This window comes from Triturus cristatus, chromosome 8 (assembly GCF_964204655.1).
Source record: "Triturus cristatus chromosome 8, aTriCri1.1, whole genome shotgun sequence".
Taxonomy (NCBI): domain Eukaryota; kingdom Metazoa; phylum Chordata; class Amphibia; order Caudata; family Salamandridae; genus Triturus; species Triturus cristatus.
This window is the reverse complement of record NC_140591.1, coordinates 470,020,794-470,039,365: the sequence shown is the minus strand read 5'-3', so window position 1 is coordinate 470,039,365 and position 18,572 is coordinate 470,020,794. Positions and strand designations below refer to the sequence as shown.

The following is an 18,572-nucleotide window of genomic DNA, read 5'->3' as shown; positions in this document are numbered from 1 at the left end:
TGTCTGTATTATTCTGTTGTGGACTGACAAATAGATACGAACAGGTATTTCGGATTCCCACCACTCCTGAGAAATATCTAAGTCGCTTGTTCTGGTTTGTCTATACATTGGGACCGCCTAGCTAGATCTAGGCTAACGAATGGGATACTAAGCTATTTGGATAAGGGGTTCTTGGTTCTGAGGGGAGTTTCTGGTACACCACAATTCTCTGAGGTCCTGGTCTCCTGCGCATAGTTCTGTGCATAAGCAGAATCCCTGCAACATGGCGCACCTAACGTTTGGTCTTATGATCTGAGACGCCTTAGTAGTGCTTGTTTAGGGTTCAGTGACTAAATATCGAGGGACAAAATATCGACTATACAAAAAATCGACACTAAAATATCAAGGGACAGAATATCGACTCCCTATCTACAAACAGGTAAGTACTAAAATATCGATTCCAAAATATAGACTGTCAAAATATAGTTAGCCAAAATATCGAATTTTTTAAATGTATTAAAAATAATGTAAAATTAATTAAATATTAAAAAAACAAAAAACATACATAATATAATATAAAATAGCTTTAAATGTAAACATAATATAAGTAATTTAAAAAATGAGATTTTGTTGGATACTGAGAGCGTAAAAATTACTATTCCCACTCCAGTGAGTGCAACAGTAGGGAAAGCGTTGGATAGCGTAGAGGTAAAAATTACTATTCCCACTCCAGAGAGTGCAACACTAGGGAAAGCGTTGGATAGCGCAGGGGTAAAAATTACTATTCCCACTCCAGTGAGTGCAACAGTAGGGAAAGTGTTGGATAGTGTAGGGGTAAAAATTACTATTCCCACTCCAGTGAGTGCAACAGTAGGGAAAACGTTGGATAGCGTAGGGGTAAAAATTACTATTCCAACTCCAAACAATGCAACAGTAGGGAAAGCGTTGGATAGCGTAGAGTTAAAAACGTATTATTCCCACTCCAGAGAGTGCAACAGTAGGGAAAGCGTTGGATAGCGGGAGGGTAACAATTACTATTCCCACTCCAGAGAGTGCAACACTAGGGAAAGCGTTGGATAGCGCAGGGGTAAAAATTACTATTCCCACTCCAGTGAGTGCAACAGTAGGGAAAGCGTTGGATAGTGGGAGGGTAACAATTACTATTCCCACTCCAGAGAGTGCAACAGTAGGGAAAGTGTTGGATAGCGGGAGGGTAACAATTACTATTCCCACTGCAGAGAGTGCAACAGCAGGGAAAGGGTTGGATAGCGTAGGGGTAAAAATTACTATTCCCACTCCAGAGAGGGCAACAGTAGGGAAAGCGTTGGATAGCGTAGGTGTAAAAATTACTATTCCCACTCCAGTGAGTGCAACAGTAGGGAAAAAGTTTGATAGCGTAGGGGTAAAAATTACTATTCCAACTCCAAACAGTGCAACAGTAGGGAAAGCGTTGGATAGCGTAGAGGTAAAAATTACTATTCCCACTCCAGAGAGTGCAAAAGTAGGGAAAGTAATGATTTAAATTAAATATAAGATGACATTAATTATCAATACTGATAAAAAGTTAATTAAAAATAATTACCAATTAATAACAATTAATTACCATTTAAAAATATTACTTATCAATTGACCAAAATGTATTACCAATTAATAATAATTAATTACCAATTACAAAATAATTATCAATTATCAATACATATAAATTAAAAAATTAATATTTACTTTATTACAATTAATTTACTTCCCACCAAATTCCCCTACAAACCCACAACCCACTCTCATTTATAAAAAATACAATTCACATTATCAATTAATCAATTAATAAAAATATTTTTGCAAATAATAAAAAAAATTGCAATTCATACAAATTATTTACCCATTAATACAAATGTATTACCAATTAAAAATTAATTATCAATTAATTATCAATACACATAAATAAAAAATTAATTATTTACTTTATTACAATTAATTTACTTCCCACCCAATTCCCCTACAAACCCACAACCCGCTCCTATTAATAACAAATACAATTAACATAATTATCAATTAATCAAATAATATAAATTAATTACCAATTAATAAAAATAAATTACCAATTAATAATTAATTATCAATTAATTAATTATCAAAACATATTAATATAATTAGCATTTAATTAACCATAATTAAATTACTTCCCACCCTATTCCCCTATAAACCCAAAACCCGCTACAGAATTAAATTACGCAATAATTAAATTACATAACATTCATTTGTTTAAATAAATTAAACATACATTACAACAATAATACATCATTTTAACACATATACTACCATACATAACACACAAAAAAAATCGATATTATGGTAATCTATATTTTAAAAATAGATATTATGGTATTCGATATTTTTAAGGTCTATATTTTGGTAATCGATATTTTGTACCCCAATTTCGATACTCTGACCTATCTATATTTTGTAGAGTTGATATTCTGTCCACTCTATATTTTAACTTCGATATTCTGGGCAGTCGATATTTTGGAATCGATATTTTGGGTGTTTACCCTTGTTTAGTCCACAACTACCCTCACTCTCATTTCCGGAGAACGGGAGTGACGGTTTAGCCTACCTAGGGTTTTGACTAAAGGTTCTTTCAAGCTTGATAATTAAAAAGGTTACAAACTTTTGAGCCCAAGTGCTACTGTAAATATCGTTGTTGCTCTTTAGTGTGTCCTTATGGCGGTCAATATTCCCGCTCATAGTAGGGTTCCTCTGCGCACTCATTTGAGGGCTTATGGGGTACCTGATGACGGGATGGCCGTGGTCTTTGTGGTAAGTGCTGATGCCACCTACCCTTATGAGTTGTTTTACTCTTGGGTGACCTTTGAGGAGGTGGATACAAACGATAAATTGTTCCACGAATATACAGCCACGCCCGTGCCTGCGGTTTATGCCCCATATAGGACGCTAGAAATACCTATTTATGCTTGGCAGCATACAATTTGGTTTAATGGCGCCCTCCCCCATGAGGCCGTACCGGCGAGAATGGGCCCGTTGTCCATTGCAGGGGCCACTTGGTCGGTACTGGCCGGATATACACCAAACCCCCGCTACCTAATGGTGGGAGTGGGTGAATTACGAACGCTACACACAGCCCTGATTACGGTCCATAGGGCTTTAGTGCAGTATGTGTCACGCACAGTGCAGGTGGGAGCACCTGCGGTTGCTGGGCACAGGGCTGACCACCTTCACGCGGTGGTGATAAGCCCTGTTATGGTTAATGCGGTTGTCGGCAAGCACCCCCTAAGTAAGGATGAATTTCCTTACTGGCTTGCGGAAAATTTTATCAATTGGAAGCCGTGTTTCCAAACACTACTCCTGTGGATAAACACAGGATACTCAACATTACTTTGCCAAAGGACCTGGTCCCTGATATTATTGATTGTGACAATTGGGGCAAAGTCTTTGCTGCGACCTATTCGAAGTGCTACAGCACTCCGTCTATGTCTGTACTACCCTCCGTCATCAAGAAAGTCCAAGACAATCATTGCGCGGAGGCAGCTATTGAGTTAGGACTGAGGCTTGTCGACAGTTTCGATGTGGTTTGTTCCATGGTAATGGGCAACCTCAAAGGAGATGCCATGCAGTTCCAAGTTGGTAATTTGCTGGAACTTGTGGATGCAGCCGACAGACCCAGGGAGTTCGCAAAAATTATTGCAAAAGCCTATAGGATAGTTGGACGTAGTGCCTTAGGCGTGAAACCCACCATCAAAATTACTAATGTAGTACAGCAAACTAAGGTGAGTCTACAAAAGACGAAAAGCCCAACTTTCCGAAACAAAGTTGGCGAGCCAAAAAACAAGAAAAACAGCACCAGAAACAGGTTTCTCGTTCTGCCTCACTCGTACAGTCGTATAGTGAACGCACTTATGATTTGCGCGATCGTACTCGTATTAAGTCACCTGATAGGTTTCAGGTTTCTGAACAACGCTCTCCTCGTTCTTCACAGGACACATCAATTTCTCATACTGGTGGTGGAGAGCGTGGGAGAGGACGGGGAACTCAAGGTCGAGACCAGCCCCGCCAGACTGACGGTAAAGGCAAGCAGGAAGACGCTGCCAGACAACGTCCACCGTTTCAGAAAAAGAAAGTTGCTGCAATCTCAGCGAGGAATGCCTCAGATGGTACGGACACAGCTTCGGAACCTGACATGGGCACTAACGCTGCTAGACAGCGCGGCGGAAGTTACAGTAGTGCGGCAAGCATTGCGTCCATTTCTGGAGGCGATAGCAACTGACATTTATGTGACAGTTGAAACTGCTGATACTCACGTAGCTCCCCCAGAAAGATTATTTGAAATAGTCCTTAATATTGAGGGTGACATACAACGCAAAATTAAAGTGGTTTTTTGGGATAATCTTACGACCACCTATGATATTCTTTTGGCGGAGAAAGATTGGCCTCCGGCTTTCATTTTGGACGCTCCAAGGGGAGAGGAAGTCATTCTTCCTCCCTTTGGGCACGCATGAGTCTAATAGGTTAGCCGGGGAGTGGGCACAGGTGCTTGCACCTGCGTTGTATCGTAATCAGGTTGGCTGGGATAAATGTTCTCCCAACCATGAGATTCCATTGCGGTCCGATCCCCAGCCTCAACCCCAATACCCCATGCGTCGCGAGGCAAGATCTCACGTCACGTCCATCCTTGAACAATTGGAATATCAAGGAGTGATTGAGACATGTGTGTCACCCATGAATAATCCTTTATTCACTGTGACAAAGCCTGACGGGTCGTACCGCCTAGTTTTGGATTACCGGCACTTAAACTCGCACTGCCGGACGTGTGCGGTACAAAATACTCATAGTTCGGCTCTTGTCGATAGTCTTGTGAGAAAACGTTTCAAAACCACGCTCGACTTATCCAATGGCTTTTATTGCCATAACCTGGCCCCTCATAGTTATGAGTGGACGGCATTTACATCGGGTGGAAAACAAAAATTGTTCAAGAGGCTCCCGATGGGCTATAAAAACAGCCCTGGAGTTTTTTCTGCTCGCGTGGTCTCTCTCTTGGAGATGGTAGACCCGGAGGCATACTCGTATGTTGATGGCATCTATCTGACTGACGACGAGTTGCTTCCACACCTAGCTCGTGTGGATAACATAGTGACTATGTTTGCAGACTTCGGTTACAAGTTTAACTTTAAGAAGTCCCACATTGCTGAATTCACAGTGCTATTCTTGGGGTACGAACTCAATAATGAGGGTCGAGGCTTGGCACCGCACTTCCTTGAGAAATGCGCACGCCTTCGTATCCCTACGACACTGAAAAAACTACAATCATTGCTGGGCTTTCTGAATTTCGGTCGTTCCTACATTCCTGATTATGCCCAGCGTATCAAGCCTTGATACAACCAACTTTTCCCAAATCTTGCTGGCTGCCTGAGCATTCATCTGCATTGTATTCTTTGCAGACTGATCTTTTTACTGCTAAATATTTCAAAACTTGTGATAATCACACCAACCTGGTCATTAGAATTGTTCCAGGCGTGGAGGGTTTCACGTACTTAACATTCAATGAGGGCGATACAGTCCCCATTGCTTACAAGTCTCATCTGTACACTTCGGCTGAGCTGCGATTTTCCACTGTTGAAAAAGTCTTGACAGCAGTTCAGATGGCGATCCTGAAAGAACGAGCGCTATCACAAGGAAAGCGCATGCTAGTGGTAACACCGTTTCCTGCTCTCGAAGCAGTCACTAAAGCTAGTGTAACGAATTCCAAGGCTTTGCATCCAAGGTGGATACAATGGGCGACCTCCTTAGCTTCACCTGACGTCGAATACATCTTTGACGCGGCGTTGCAGGCTCAGGAGAGTTTGGAGTATGAATTTGTTCTTCCTGCTTCTCTGTCAATGCGCCCCATCGAGGAATACCATTGTGTCATATACACTGACGGGTCGGAGCAACCCGCAACTGGATCAAAGTACGCTTATTCAGCGGCTTGCGCAATTGTAGTCAGTACTTTCGTAAATGGAGAGTTCCAATCTGATGCAGTGCATACGCAGTCATTGGGTGATTGTACCGCACAGTTGGCGGAGCTTCATGCTCTGGTGCTTGCACTTAAGTTTGCTGATCACAGGGTCACTACTCTTATAGTGAGTGATTCTTACTATTGTGTTCAATCTTACAACGCCAATTTGCTTTTTTGGATTATGAATGGTTTTCGTGATTCCAAAGGTGGCACAGTGAAGCATAAAACGCTTTGGGCTCGGGTGGCAGAACTTAAAGGGAGTCTGCCACTTGTGAATGTAATTCACACTCTTGGTCACCAACGAGTTGGTGTCCATGCTGTCGATAACAGTTTGGCTGACGAGGCAGCAAAAACCACAGTGGCGACATATTTAGTAGCAGCAGTTACAAGATCAAAATCTAAGATTGATGCTGACATCTTGGCAGCTATTGCTGCTTCTGAGACTGGGACAAACTTCCCCAGAGGTTTCCCTTCTCGATACCATTATCACTTAAGTCCTGATAACGTCCCGTTAGTGAGGATTAACGACGTTGGAGATAGATTGATTCCCAACGCGGACTGCAGACCAGCTTTGATAACGGCTGCCCACGAAGGTGTTGCGTCTGCGCATGCTGGAGTATCGGCAACTGTGTCTCTTTTGCAGCAACGTTACTGGTGGTACGGTTTGTATAAACAAGCGCGGGCTTATGTAATTCATTGTGACATTTGCCAACAGATTAAACCTTCTTCTGTTGCGCGTCCACCTCCAACGCAGCTGCATATATCTAATCAACCACTTGCGTGTGTTTATTTAGATCACTGCGGTCCTTTTACCTCTGATACTGCGTACAAGTACATCTTGGTTGCAGTGGATTCGTGCACACGTTTTCTGTGGGTGTGGCCACAAAGGAGTGCTGATGCCAGGACTGTCATCAAAGAATTGCGTGTCTTTATAGGGAGTTTTGCATGTGGTACCCTTCACTCTGATCAGGGCACGGCGTTCGCCTCTAAGGCGTACAAAGAAGCAATGAGAAGTTTGGGGGTCCAAGTCAAATTTTCGTCTCCATACCGGCCTGAGGGCAATAGTGTTGTGGAACGAATGAACCGTGACCTAAAGCAATCGTTGACAGCCAAGGTATTAGGTACAGGCCGGAACTGGCTTGCCCACTTGTATGACGTGCAACGTGCACTTAATAACCTCCCTAGAAGGTCTCTGGGTGGGAGGACCCCGTACATGATGCTCTTTGGAGTGAGAATGTTTGTTCCAGACCTTGATGGTCTAGACATGGCGGCGGCTGCCGCGCCTTTTGACCTAGATGACCACTGTGCTGTATTGCAGAATCTACAAGAATCCAGAGACACTCTAGAAAAGGAACACGTGCCCTCTACATCTGAAGAAGCGCTCCAGATTCCGGTAGTCGGCTGGCTACCTCGAGTCGATGACCTGGTCCGTGAGAAGGTGGAGAACAAGAAGGAGTTTGGCCCCTCTTATCGTGCACCAGTCCCGGTGCTTGGAGTACTGGGTACACGTACAGTTGTTTTACCCCCACTTCCTGGTCGCAAGGATAACAGGTACATTTCAATTGAGAATGTCAAGCTACACAGGGTGGCCGATTCTCCATAGTATGCTGAGAAACTCTGTCATCGTGTCTGAGGTTTCCATTGAGATGCTCACAGTTACTGATCCGCCTGTGCCACCTACTGCTAGTGGTTTGCCTGATGATCCTGAGTATGCTTATCCTACAGAAGTCCCTTTGCCCCTATTACATACAACAACACTTACCCAGTCCCATTCTTCCTTTGAAACTGAATCATTGACTTCCACTGCCCCTTACAAAATTTCTATATTTTTTGCCTGGTTCAAGAGACATTTTTTGGTTGCACCTTGGACTTACATCTGGCTGGTGCTGATTTGTATTTTTTTATTCATGACAATTGGCTTTGTGGTAGTGATTTTTAGACTTATCAATGGACACTACCTGAATGAACGTTCTACAATTCGATTAATTGATGGAACTTTGGCCCCCCATTCCTCATCACACATCATGAAAAGAGACCAGACTTTTGTGAACATCACCGCCTGGCCTGTACGTGATGGGATTGCTTGGGATGCAGTGAACTTTCAAATTCATGGTCCCACCGAAGTTATTAAAGTGCCAACTGTTTTTCGTGTTTCTATGGGTGATGTAGTTAAACAAAACATCCAATCAGATGATTGGGATGTACAAGCAATAGAAGCACTGTTTTCTGATTTAAAATATTATGCTGCATTTGATGCTGAAGATCTGTATTTAAATACTGCAAACTACGATGAACAATTTTGTTTTCAACATTATGGCACACATTTCCTACACAGAGCAAATACATTTCGAAATTTTGTTAATTTCACTCAATGGGAACATTGTCCTGTCCCTGTGCCTGGCAGCTCTGCCACTTTATTGAAAAAAATCACATACTTTTCGGAGTGTGTCGAACCCTGCTTCTTTTTATTTTAAGGTGGCGGTAGAACCCGCTTCTAAGGTTAGATTGACACACACCAAATTATTATATTCCAAATCCTTTATGGACGAATTGGCTATTGGAGGTTACGACCTATGGAAAGCTACTATCGATCTTAAATCGGTTTGGGGAACTAAACCGTGGCAGGTACAAGGAACAGAAGCTTTGCATCGTGCCTGTCTTATCCCAAACCATATATTATTTTTGAATTCGTCTATTTTCCAGACCACCTGTTTTGGATTGGCTATATCTAAAAAATTAATTTCCCCCTCGATCCCGGATCTGGGTGCTTATCCTGGTTGGGAGAATCACTCAGATCTGTCCCTTACTATGTTGCAGTCGCTTGTTTCCAACGGCACCTTCAATATTCCAACATTGAATCCTGAAGTTTGTTGGTTTGGCAAACAAGCTCAGATTCCTGTCAACGTCGGTTTCTGGATTTGGCTCCAGGGTATACACAACTTAGGGTTGACCCTCGTTTTACATCTTCACACACAGTGACCACCTACTCTGTAGGTAAGTTATGTCAGTCATGGCTGCAACGTTCCACGTTAGCTTCATTTATCACGATTAAATGACAAAATAGATTTGAATGATTTTATTAAGGGTCCTGCAAGTGGCAGGTCCAAAAGATGGGTTTATGCTATTTACAATGAAATTTGGAAATTGTCGCAAATTGAAGCTGCTTCTAGATTACGGGCTATTGACCAGGCCAATATGGAAAAAGTATTGGCTGTGATAGATAATAGTATTAATACTTTGTCTTCTAGAATTTATACATTAGATAATATTGTTTCTTCTGTCGTAGACATTGTGCAAGATGATGTATCTGTGTTGTATCATGGCCAAAATCAGTTACGTTCAATTATGAAGTTTGCATGGACATTGCAAACGTTAAAGACAAGGAAAGTCCCTTGGGATTACATGAATATTTCATCGTTGTTCCTTCCTTTTAATTTGACAGCAAAACAGCAGTTCATGTCCATGAAAGACGCAACTTACGCATTGCTGCACATTGAGAAATTAGAACCTTTACCTTTCTCTGTTGCTGAATTAAATTCAGCCGTGTGGTTTATACACGGATTGGTCACGTTACCTTTTAGCCTGTTTAATTTAGTTCGTGCATGAAGCATTATGCCATTGGCAGATATGAACAACTTGGTGATGCATTCCTGCACGAAGTTTGGTCACTTCCGTTCACTTACAGATGCGTAAGGGATGGCAAGGAGGTTTACTTAAAAGGTGAAGAATGCACTTCCGCTCCTGATCATTCCGTGGTTTGTAGACATATACAATTACATGGCGCTTGCAATATACACGCTCCTAATTTGGCTTGTGTTCTAAAAGGGATTCCAATGCCAATTATAACGTCTTCTTTTAAGCTGCTTGCCAACGGTAGTTATTTGCTTTTAAATAGTGAAGCTTGCTGTGGGATGCTAATGGGTATTCCTTACATAGTCACTGTTTCACAAAAAGGGGTTTGCTGTAAGAACGTCCTTTTCCCACCCCCGCAAGGCCGACTCGATATATCTATCTGGCCGGCGATTCCAACCTTGAACGCAGAGTTCAATAGGATGAGCAGAATAAGGGCTCTTTTGTCTAAAAGGGAAGTTGCGTTGACTTCGTCCCGTGAAACATTTCTTCTTAATGTGGCAAACACACGCACTGAGGTACAAGCTCTTTTAAATACTGACCTCCCCCTCCATTTTGGAACTTTGATTCAAACTATCTTTAATGCTTCATCTACGACTGGCCTTGTTCATTTTTTTAAAATTGTGGGCTCGGGCCTCGTGACATCTTTCCAAACGGTTTTTGGTGTGATACCCGCATTTTTACATTCTATTTTTTCGAGTGTCTTCGGAGGGTTTCCCTTGCTCCTCGCTCTTGTGGCTGGGATCCTCTTGTTAATCTGTGCACTTCGTTATGGCTGCACACCAGGAGTTGCAAGACAACATGCTCCGCCTTCTCCATCTTCGTAGCCGGATGCTTGAATACTACGGCACTTTACCTCTGGCGATCTTAAGCGTCAAATATGGATTGTCCTTCCGGTTTCCCTTTTTTACGTGTGTGCAGCCTGTCTTTCATTGCCTAGATTGTCCCTTCCAGTGGGCTCTGGACTTGTGCCTGACAACCTTGGCGTCACCTGACCCGGATTTTGATGAACTAATGTGTCCCTTAGTGGCTCATGATTTCGATTGTTCTGGTGTTGGGTTTATGGCTTTGGGTGGTACGCAAGGAGTCCTTGGGAACTGGGATATCGGAGAGGCAGCTATTGAATTCCTTGAAAGGAGTTATATCGAGGATGCTGACAATTGTCCTATTATGGTGCTGGATGCTCCAATAATTGATGAACACGTATGTTCCTTTCCCTTGCTAAATTGGATGGCAAATACTTTTGCGGAACGCTCCAATGATTTCCTCTTGGAAGCTGTTGCAACTTACGGTGCACATACCTTTATGGATTGACATTGTCAAGACAAGGTGCATCAGGGCTGTTAATTTTTCATCGAAATTTTTTACTGAATATTTTAACATAGTTTTTTCTTTTTAAAGATTTTTTTTTTTTTTTTTCATTCTCGGACGTTACACTTACCTTATATGGACTTATTGTTCATGCCCTTGGTTCCGTTCTATATCACTTGAACTCTGCGTTCTTGATAAGTGTACCCCTATTGGTTAGTGCTCCGATCATGGGGGGGTGTAGGATGGATTAAGCCACGCCCTATTTACAACACTAAGTTAGCATAACCAAGCTAATTATTAGCAAGCCAGCTTGTCGTTTCTGCTGCGCTGCACACAACACTTTTGTTATGTGTTATTCATTTTAGAAATGCTGACTCGACTTTGCCTTACAGGATAACAAACTGTTGTTTCACATTCTTAACAGTGAAATGTGCCCTTGGTCTGTACATCATGTAAAGAACGAGTCTGGGTCACTAGAAGGTACAGAGTGTTGTGATTAGATTGATCATACCACTTTTTAGACATATCATACATGCAGCTGCCAATATCTGAAGGACAAGCGTCTTTAATATTGCAGAACAGTTTGGTTTTACATTCATTCGAACAGAAGAGTTGATGCATGAGAGAGCTAGCTGATCCTTTGATGTGATTCTACTAAGCTGATCTATACGGTATGGGGTCCCCCCTGTTAGCCTAAGAGACCTTCTATTAGTCTAATAATAATGTATTAGATTCTAGAGAAAGGAGTGTGGTTGTATACCACTGTCATTATTAGTATGATTGCTCCTTTCATTTTATATGGTATTGTAACAATGTTTATGGTTCTGATCTGTATCATTTGTCTGCTAGTGTTAGCCAAAGTACTGCATCTTAGGACGCGAGGTTTATAAAATAAACTCTTTTAACTTTACCGTGTCTGTATTATTCTGTTGTGGACTGACAAAGAGATACGAACAGGTATTTCGGATTCCCACCACTCCTGAGAAATATCTAAGTCGCTTATTCTGGTTTGTCTATACATTGGGACCGCCTAGCTAGATCTAGGCTAACGAATGGGATACTAAGCTAGTCGGATAAGGGGTTCTTGGTTCTGAGGGGAGTTTCTGGTACACCACAATTCTCTGAGGTCCTGGTCTCCTGCGCATAGTTCTGTGCATAAGCAGAATCCATGCAACAATACCAAGCATAACACAAAATTCCTAAAATTACACGAATTACGCTAGCATAATTTACATTTTGGCCAGGTCTAGTTTTTAGTTTCTTTAAAAATGTGTATTTTTAATTCATGAATTGTGCATACTATGAGAGTGCTTTGCAAATTCTCTGATGGTGATTGTTTGAAAGAAATCAGATGAGTGTCTAAATACATTTAAATTTGACCGACTAAAGCGTGATGTTATCATTCACAATTATTGATCAGCATGGTCATGTAGTGTCTTTCAGGATGTGTGTCATGTTTCAATATTTTTGTTGTGTTGTGGTCTGGCTTTTAAAATTAGTATTATTTATTGAAGTTGCTGACACAATGGTAGCAAGTAATGTTTTGTCACTTCACCTGTCCATTTGATTAGTTTGTGGCTATATTTGATATAGTGCATTTCCTCCTGGGCCCGTCTTTATTTTCCTCTCGCCCACTCTTTTTGGAGAAACCATTTTCAATTTTTGAGCATCAACCCTTGGAAACACCCACATGTACACTCTGGCAGTAAGTGATCGTGCTGAAGTAGATTTACATCTGTGTGGAAGTTTCTTAATCAGGTCTGTGAAATTGAAAATGTTACACTTTGCATACCTAATACCACACTTAGGGGGTGATTACGATGTCAGGTGGACCGATGCGGAAACAGGACTGACCGACCTCAGGTCAGCGGTCCTGGCCACCTAATCACAATGCGACCGAACACTGTTCAGTTGCATACTCCCATTCCCCTATGGGAGCTTGTGTTATGGCTGCAAAGCGGGTGTAACATAAGCTCCCATAGAGGAATGGAAGTCTGTGTTCATCCGTGCACCGTGTAGCAGGCACATCAAGGTGCCTGCCACACAGTGCAGGGATGAAGAGGGGGGCCAACCAGAGGCCACAGAGGCGAGGGGGCCCTGATAGGGAACCCCATACTCGCTCTCTGACAGGCATTCCATGTCAGAAAGCCCGACATGGAAAGTCTGTCGTAGACCGAGTATCGTAATCCCAAAGGCGGAAAGGCCGCCCTTTGGGATTACGGGCCGGCCTCCGACTGGCCGACGGGCTCCTTTTTAATGTCTGACCGCCAGTATTGTAATGCAGTGCTTGGAAATTTAACTGAGATGCGGCCTGGAAAGGATCCGACCGATGGTTGGAGCCTTTCCGGGCCGCATCATAATAAGGCCCCTAATGTTCCTAATGGGAAGTTGTTGCTTAGTGCAGTGGTTCTTAACCTTTTGAACGTGGGAACTTTTCTACATTCAATTGAGGCCAGCCATCATTAATACTATATTGTCCTCCAACAAATCCGACTAAGGATGCCAACTTAATTTTTAGCCTACAATTTAGATTCTTTCACATTTACAGTACGTTTTAAAATTTCTAGTTTTACATTTTGCTTCTTTATTTATATACACTTCAATAATCTGTTAGCATTTTACATTTTCTAAGCAGTTGCGTACCACAGAGGTCCCCAGACCACAGGTTAAAAACTACTGGTTTAGTGAAGTGAGCTCCCGTAGCTTTATTTATGACCATTACTGTACAGCAGATAAGACCTAGTTAGGAGAATACCAATGTTTCTTGCAAATTGAAGAAGGATATATTCTACCTATAGAATTGATAGAATCTATATGTTTAATAGAAAGATAATATTAGGAGAGATTTATTTTGAATGCCCTTTACAAATGGTATGTCTGCTGAATATATTTCTACTCCTTGTAATATTAAACAGTGGATGTAATGCAGCTCCCTTAATATTTTTCATGTTTTTTTTACACTTGTGGTACTAGTCATCATCTATCTATATTGTGCTTCATTTGCTATAGGTATTGGTTTGCCTTACTGAGCACCAACATACTTCGAATGCACACAATGTGCCAGGAATTATCATCATTATGCCAGGGTCCGCATCATCATAGGTGACTTTGAGACTGTGGAGAACTTACTATAAGATTGTGTTCATCCAGGACAATACGTTTCCCGGGAATCCTTGAACTTTCACGTTGTTTGGAGACTGCAGAGACTATCTTGGAGCACTGGGTATAGCTTCTCCTATGTTGCACAACCTCTTTGCAACGGAATTGTTCTACAATGTTGCTATACCCAGGATCTTGAGCTTACGTTCATGTACTTTTTAAAAGAACTCAGCTTTCATGATTAACCACTCAAGCATAACTTTTGAATTCAGAGAAGTATTTCTTTGTGTTAGAGGGAACAAATATTGACCTATTTCCTGACCAGAGACTGTTTTCAAGAAGTCTGGGGTATTTCTCATGAAGGAACAGGAAATAGGATTGTTCAAACATTTTTCCAATATTCTTGATTTATTTATATAATTATGTGCAAAGTAAATAAAGCGCCCATCATTGCTAGAAACAGCAATCATAGAATACAGATGAATGTTATTTGCTGTACTTCTGCATAATAATGCCATTTAGAAACCAATCCTATAATTTCCACAGGGCTATCAATAATGAAGTAGAAGGAAGTTATCTTATCAGCTGAGTTATAGTGTTGTAAAACATTTATGAAGAGCTGAATCTTGTTATGTTTCAGTCCCAGACATATCAGTTTAACTTCAAGAACGCAGAGAAATAGTTATATATAGATATGCCTAAGTCATATGTTATCTAATGTTATGGCTGGGTGTTCTGCCTTAATGATACACTATTAAAGCTATATCATTTGTTCTTAGATAGCCACCTTGCCCTGCAGCCTTCAGAGTGATGAGCAAGAGTGGTGATACCTAGTGTGTCTACTTTCTCCCTTTTATATTCCCCTTTCGCTGTTTCTAATGTTAGCCTACATATTCATACTTTGTGTGGTTGATTATGGAGGCAGTGATCGTAATAAGATTTTATCACTCCTGTTGGAGAAATTGTACAAGGTTAGTGCTGTGAGATAGTTGTACCTCATGAGCACAAGGGAAACTCTTTCTCACACACAAACAAACATGCAAAGAAACACAGTCATGAGAAAAAAGCCAAATACACATACACATGCATATGTATAAAAACATACACATGCACATTCATACCATTGAATCTAGTTTCCTTGCAAGGATTTGTGGATTGTGGTTCAATCCTGAAATAAGATGAAACGTGATGGGAAAGCCCAATCTCAAACTTCAACACTCACTAAGTGTGAACATAATAATTTGTTTTTCAGTCAAAAACATCAATTTAGAGATATTGTGGGGCCTTCTCTAATAGAGTAGTAATTCTGGAGTGAAAATCAATGGAACAACTGCAATGTGAAAAAATCAGAGGCACTGCATACTCATGGTCCAAACTTGCTGCTTGAGCATGAGTAGATTTCTATTAAACCAAGGGATAGCTAGCATGCCATCTCTGGTGTGTGCACTGCAATGTGAATAAATACCCTGAAATGCTAACCTCTGTAGTCAGAGGTCTACCACTTTACCACAATCTTTTAGAACATAGCTTAGCATGTGTCCTTAGCCTGATTTTGTGAGGTTCAGGATTATTACAAGGAGGAGAGAAGAGTTTGAACTAGTACCAATGTAATCATTTAGGGCCTTTTTAGAGAAAGCAGATTTCAATGAGTAGTTATGGGCTTACTCCTTGTAGGTTTGGAACAAAGCTAACAGACATTTCTCAGAGAATAGTGTGTTTAAAATATTTAAACACCACCAAACTTCATTAATGCCAAGATATCAAACAATGCTATTCAATTCCAATGTAATGATAAGGAGAAAGATTTAACAATGCCAAAAAGTGCTAAGAAGCACCAAAGTGTCAATACTAGTTTTTTACCATGAGTGATTGGGAAAAAGGGACTTTTACAGGCAGGATAGGGTGGAGTGTAGGCGGGATAAGCTTAACCGGTTGCCCCAGTCAACAATCTAACCTCCTTACTTAGGGGCTGATTACGATGGCGGTCGTAGGGACCTCCGCAGTGCTGTCGGTGGCGGAAAACGTCCATTTCATTATTCCTGAGGCGGTCCTCACGACCCCCATATTACACTGGGCAAAGAGCCCTTTTTCCATCCATCGTGGTGTTTCCGGATCCACCAGAAATATCGTTCCGCAACGGTGCCGGAGGGAGCCAATAGAGAAAGCCTGCGTTGCAGAATTACATTCCGACCACCGATCAGATCACTATGCGTGAAACAGCCCATCAGAACGCTGTGGAAAAACCAGCTCATCAGAGATGACGGAAGCACAACTGCGTAGATAGTCTAAGACACCTCTACACATTCCTCGCCATCATGGATTCTGCTCTACAAGCCCTGCCGCTGCTGTACCTGATTCACTACCAGCTGATAACACGCCGAAGTGATCAACACCACAGGTAAGTTCAAAACATACCCCTGCATACACCCCCTGTACAACAACACACAACTATCACGCTGAAATATGTGTCCTGTCTACATCAGACACCCTGGTGGAGACAGGAACATATACCATAGTCAAAGTACCCATGTCTTGCACGTAGGTAAATTGTCACCTCTACATCGGGCACCCATCTCCATTCAAATAATGGTATCTAGCCCAGTCGTGGCGGTCACGTTACCGCAGCCGTGAAGAAGCGGTAACACTTGCCCGCAATGTTGGAGGAGTCCAACACATTGTCTAAGGCAAGCAACATATTTATTACAACCTCCACTCTACAAATTTTCAAAAAGAGTCACCATTCAGCACAACATATCTGCAGCAAGAAGTTATGTTCAGGGACACTGTCTATAGTGACATCTCATTAGGATTATCAGCAATTTTCAAGCAACAGGAGTGAAAGATTAGGCAAGAGTCCCTTCAAAAGCACAATAGTCATCATTGCAGCCAAATACGGTTCAGTCCACATACAATGTGGAACAGAGGAGGGCAGAGCAACCAGGTTGTGTATGTTATGTTATATTGCATTTGTAAAGCGCGCAGATACTCAAGAGTGTCCCGGCGCTGAGCGCAACTGGGGAACCCATCCTGGCTTTCCCTGTGAGATGATCCCTACTGGGAATCTCCAAGGTGAAGACAAGCATCCCCGGCGCTAATGGGGCCGTAAGTGGAGTTTAAGCAAGCTATTGCCCAGAGTTGCTGAGTGGGATCCATGATTAGAGTAGGCACCGAGAGAATTATCGTGTCCGCTGACCTTGGCCCAAGACCCTGCCGCGTCGGGAATCGAACCGTGGTCCCGGGCCGACTTCTGCTTACGGGTCTGCCACCTCTAACCAGTGAGCCACACCAATCCACCGAGCCACACCAATCCACATGAGCCACACCAATCCACTTGTGTATATCACAGCAGTCCAACAAGGTGTTGGATGAGTCAGAGAGCCAAGGTATATGATATATGATTTGAGACACCACTGCCACCTAATCACAGTTCAGCACACACCCCAAGCAGACATTGGTCGGCTCATCACATACAACAGCAGACCATACCACATAATGACAGCCCATGCCATGCAACACAGTACAAACTTTCTGACTCAAACAGCAAACTCAAAGTAAGCACCAGTGTGCATTTGACTGACTTGTGTACTGCTGCACTAAATGACACCATGTGAGTATGTCCTGTACATCACCAACACTGACTACACTGCCACTTCACAGAACACCTCTACACCATAACTCCACCTCAACAAAGGTAGCACCAACTACAAAGTATTGAATGAATGCCAAAGTGTCAGGAAGAGTCCATCTTGACAGCAGTAAACTCTGACCTTAGACTCATGACAACCCTCCTTTGAGACTTACACTGCTGCATATGTCACATGGACACATATTCTGAAGCGATGAAGTGCTACTAAGCCCCGTGTACTAATGTTGTTTTGTACACATGCAGAACCTCTGCACTCGCCACTGAGGCTACTTAGAAGCCATTGCATCACACTAGAGACATCACAGAGGTCCTGTCTTGCTCTGGGCTGGGATTAATGTAGTCACTCATGTGCAAAGTCACACTTAGCACAATACTTACCCCCAACGTGCTGCAGTTGGGCCCGCAAGTGTCCATCCAGCTCTGGCTGTGTGACTGCCAGGATGCGGGCCATTAGTGGGGTCATGGTCCTGCATGCCAACCTGCCACTTCGAGGGACCAGCACCAGCGTCATTTCTGCGATGTTTTTGCTGAGGCGGCAGATGTTATCCCACCTCTTGTGGCAGTGTGAATGGTGTCGTTTGAGACCCCAGGATCACACCTTGTGGGCAATGGCCTTCCATATGGCCTTACGCTAATAGAACTTGTGCTGTAGGCATGGGAGGCAAAAAGAGGGATATTTTTAACACTGTGTTGTGTGCCACTGTGTGCCAGTCCATGAGCATGTAAACAAATAGCACACAGATACATCAATAGACAGCATAGACCATGTCACATTGTACACATGGAGCAAGCCATCTTATTACAATGTAAACATCTATGATGATGGAAACACTACCTGCCCATCTCATACACATGCTGAGTGCCAGTACAGAAATCAAGGTGAAACTGGGCCTCATCTGT

At 42.3% G+C, this 18,572-nt stretch overlaps 1 pseudogene; it reads right to left on the bottom strand.

Moving 5' to 3' along the window:
- Nucleotides 1-18,183, bottom strand: part of LOC146802357 (mucin-2-like) — a 127,811-nt pseudogene extending 109,628 nt beyond the window's left edge.
- Nucleotides 18,184-18,572: the final 389 nt, after the last annotated feature.